We start from the raw sequence: 4,681 nt of genomic DNA, 5'->3' as shown, positions 1-4,681 counted from the left end.
GAGGAGGAGGGGCAGAGAAGAAAGAGATAAATGACAGTAACAGCAGCCAGTCTGGCACCTGATCAATGCCCAAGCAAGCCAATAGGCAGGCATCAAAGGAGGGCAATTTGACTAGTCAAAAGGTTTGGTTGCTTCTGGCTTGGTCTATTTAAATCTTCCAATTGCTTGTTTCTGTGGGCCTCAAAGGAGGATGGGAAATGTAGTTCCCTCGCTTCCCTCTGCCTGTTTGCTACAGTTATCTTCCAATTAGTGTCACCGCTGTACAACTTTGGGGGGAATTAGGGGGTGGGGAGAGGGATGGACGGCTCTGTCAATTTTTACCGGTTTCTCTCAGTCTCTATGAGAGAGAAACTCTCTGTCAATTTTTACCAGTTTCTCTCAGTTTCTCTTTCTTCCAATCTTAATAATAATCTTACATCCAGTTCTCCATATTTCTGAAGTAATTTGTGAATCTCTTAGGGAAAACAAACCCTTATGAAAATTCACCAACATTTTAGTGCAAATATATCATTATAAACACATTTTAGTATGCAGTTTTGATGAATGTACCCTTTAAAAAAAAAAATCCTAACATAATGCACTTATTTTAACTAATAGATTAATTTTTACGCACTTTCTCCTAATGTGCATTTTTTTGGTAAACATTGGTTAGCTGGGGAGCTGCATCACACAATTTGGAGAAGTGTGAATTTCAAAGGCTAGCTGTGATTCAGCTTGCATATTGGTTGAAGAAGTACAAACCAGGTAGTTTATAATTAAAATACAAAAAACTCACAAAAATATACAATTTCTCCCCTATCCCTGATAAAGGAGTAAGCTGCCACTTAAACAAACTGGTCTTTCTCTCATGCCATATAAACTGTATGTGAAGTTTTCTTACTGGAGAGGTGGAAAAAGCTGCACCTGTTGGATTTCTGCTTTGTCAAGTTGCTGGTAAAGGCAAAAGCACATGGTCAGCAAAAAAGGTGGTAATCTTAGGTGTAAGATAATCAGAGAATGTTTGTTCCATATGTGCTCTGGAACTCCCTGACTACTGATACTAGGCAGGCGCCTTCACTATCCTGTTTTAGATGCCTGCTTAAAACCATTCTGTTTCTGTAAGCCTTTCCATACACAATAATTAGGGGAAACCATGACTGTTTGAAGTAGCATAATATTGCTTTAAATGTATAGTGCAGGTGGGGCTGAATTTTTACCCAGAGCAGGCCCACTGAAATTAAGGTACCTGTTAGTCATATCCATCAATTTCAATGGGCCTACTTGGAGCAAGACTTAACACTTGCTACAACCTAAAAACTACGTAAACATAAAACAATTGTAGCTACATCATGTGTAGGCTATGATGTTGCTCTTCAGCCTGACCCCAAACCTTTGAGGCTGGTGTATTTGTGTGTGGTTCCCCCACCTTCTCGTCTGACCAGTTCTTCTTCAGCTGGTCTCAACTCAGAGGGCCCCTCAAAGGGATCCTAAATGTTGGTTTCAGGGACCCTGCCTGCTCCGAGGGGTCCTCAGCCTATAGGGTCTCTGGTTTATTCTCTGGGAGCACCATGTGAAAAACCAATCAGGCATGGGTGAACGCAGGGATCAGCAAGCCTTTCAGCAGGGGGCCAGTCCACTGACCCTCAGACTGTGTGGGGGGCCGGACTATTTTTTGAAGGAAAAAATATGAACGAATTCCTATGCCCCACAAATAACCCAGAGATGCATTTTAAATAAAAGCATACATTCTACTCATGTAAAAACACCAGGCAGGCCCCATAAATAACCCATTTTAAATAAAAGGACACATTCTACTCATGTAAAAACACACTGATTCCTGGACCGTCCGCGGGCCGGGTTTAGAAGGCTATTGGGCCTTAGTTTGCCTACCATGGGTGAGACTGTTCCTAGTAAGGACCAAAACCCACAAGTACAGAGCTAGAATGAACCTGGAATGTCCTGTCCTGGTCACAAATAAGAGCACAGCAAGGCAGGTTGGTTGTTTCAGCACCATGGAGAACTCCATGCGAGCAACTTGCCACAACAATGGCTCTAGGTCAGGGGTTGTCAACCTGGCCCCTACCGCCCACTAGTGGGCGTTTCAGGATTCTAGGTGGGCGGTAGGGGGTTCTATGGCACAAGCTGAATCCTCCTTCCATCGAGCACTGGTGGGCAGTAAGGAAATTTTACCATCAAGAAAGATGCATTAGTGGGCAGTGGACTACCCCTGCTCTAGGTGAACTAAAGCTCTTTGAGCCTCTGCATCAAATCTACCTTTCCTTTGCAAACCAAGCTGAATTTCTTCCCCTGTACCCAGCCCCAAGGCCACTGATCCCTCCCACATGTGACCTTATGGTGGTGTTTTGCCTACCTAAGAATCGACATTTAAAGAAAGGGTTGCAAAACGTTTGGCCATCCAGATGTTGCTACACTACAACTCCCATCAATCTTTTATTTTTTAAAAAACAGGCATCTTTATTGAAAGTTAAAAAAAGAAATACATTATTATATGTGCACTAAACTTGGCGAGACATAAATAAAAGAGAGAAAAAGAAAAAGAGAAGCAGCAGCTGTGTAGAAGGCAAAGTAAAAGGGGGGGAGAACCAAAACTGTATACTTTACAGAGTTGTTGTAATTCACCAGATCTTAACCTATTACAGTATTTGTAAGAATGGGTTCCAAATATTGAATTTGTCCATGGCAAGTCTGCATTTATATGCAAGATGTTCATATGTTGCAAGTTTGTAGAAGTCTTTGATCCAAGTGTAGAAGGGAGCTGCACCCCCCCCCCATTCACCAGTATCAGTCTTTTTGCCATGATCATGGCATGGAGAATCCACTCATATTGTCCTTTTGTAAGGATCCATGTGCTGGGTATATAATTCAAAATAATATTTTTCCACTGTAAATGTAAGATCATTCTGTACAATTCTGTTGATGGATTCAGTTACCTTCTGCCAGAAATCTTTCAATACAGTGGTACCTCTGGTTGCGAATGGGATCCGTTCCGGAGTCCCGTTCACAACATGAAAAGAGTGCAACCTGCAGCGGCACGTCTACGCATGTGCAGGTTGCGATTCGCCACTTCTGCGCATGGGCGTGATGTCATTTTGTGTTTCTGCGCACGCGCGAGCAGTGAAACCCGGATGTAACCCTTTCTGGTACTTCCGGGTTGCCGCGGGACGTAACCTGAAAGAACGTAACATGAAGCGGACGTAACATGAGGTATGACTGTATAGGCAATAAAAAAAATATGTTTTAGAGAAACATTATCCCTATTGCATCTCCAAAAGTTAGGTAGTTAGGTACCTTAGGTAGCCCTTTTTTAAACAAACGTAATGGGGTCCAGTATATTAAAAATATTATTTTTTGTTGTATGAACCTCAATTTAAGGTCCAGAGGCACCCTTGTTATAGCACTTAAAACAGTTTCCTACTGTATGGTCAAAATTGAGATCTATAATTCTTTATTCTATTCGTCCCTCAATATGTGTACTGTATATCAGATGGGTAACTCCCATCAATCTTAGCAAGTGTGGTCAACAGTCAAGGTTAAGGGAGTTGTAGTCCTGTTAGATTTATTTATTTATTATTAGTCATGTAAAGTGTCCCAAAGTGATACAAAATCAGAACACATTCTCTCTCTCTCTCCACCTGTAAAAGCAGATCTTAAAAGGCAGATATACTTATATTTATTGTTTTACACCACTTTGGATGAATACAGTATGTGCTCAGAAAAGTAGCATAGAAATATTTTAAAACAAAGGATTATATTACAGGGGGAAGCAGGATATATACGTAAGAAAAGTAAGATAAATTGATATATTTTGTCACTTGTTGGAACACATCTTGGTCATAGAAATTGTGTGTATATGTTTGTACACACACACACACACACACACACACACACTTCCCTTGTATGGCTTTTGTTTAATGGTGCATATACTGGCAGAGGGACGCGGGTGGTGCTGTGGGTTAAACCACAGAGCCTAGGGCTTGCCGATCAGAAGGTCAGCAGTTCGAATCCCCGTGATAGGGTGAGCACCCGTTGCTCGGTTCCTGCTCCTGCCAACCTAGCAGTTCAAAAGCACGTCAAAGTGCAAGTAGATAAATAGGTACCGCTCCAGCAGGAAGGTAAACGGCGTTTCCGTGTGCTGCTCTGGTTCGCCAGAAGCGGCTTAGTCATGCTGGCCACATGACCCGGAAGCTGTACGCCGGCTCCCATGGCCAGTAAAGCAAGATGAGCGCCACAACCCCAGAGTCATCCATGACTGGACCTAATGGTCAGGGGTACCTTTACCTTTACTTATACAGTGGTACCTCGGGTTACATACGCTTCAGGTTACATACCCCAAAAACTGTTTCCTTACTAAAACAAACCACGCAATCTTTAAGTCAACAAAGATGCAGGCTAAAAAATCTCCCTTTTGGAGATTCAGTTCACTTGGTTTTTCTTGCAGCTGGGAGCCATTGGTGACATGGCTCCTTCTTTGCTCATTCCAGGAAGCAAGAAGAGTAAAAGACTATGAAAGGGAGGAGAGGGGCTGCTGAAAGCCTGCTAAGCCACACCCACTTGCAACCTAAGCTCAGGGCTCAGGTTAACTCTTTTATGCATGCAAGTGTGTGCCAGTAACTGTATAGTACAACAGCAACAACCCCTCTCTGTTCCAGAAATGCCCGAATGGGGTGGGGTGGGGTTCCAC

The sequence above is a fragment of the Podarcis muralis genome, chromosome Z, assembly GCF_964188315.1.
Source record: "Podarcis muralis chromosome Z, rPodMur119.hap1.1, whole genome shotgun sequence".
NCBI classification, from domain to species: Eukaryota; Metazoa; Chordata; class Lepidosauria; order Squamata; family Lacertidae; genus Podarcis; species Podarcis muralis.
This window is presented reverse-complemented; position numbering follows the sequence as displayed.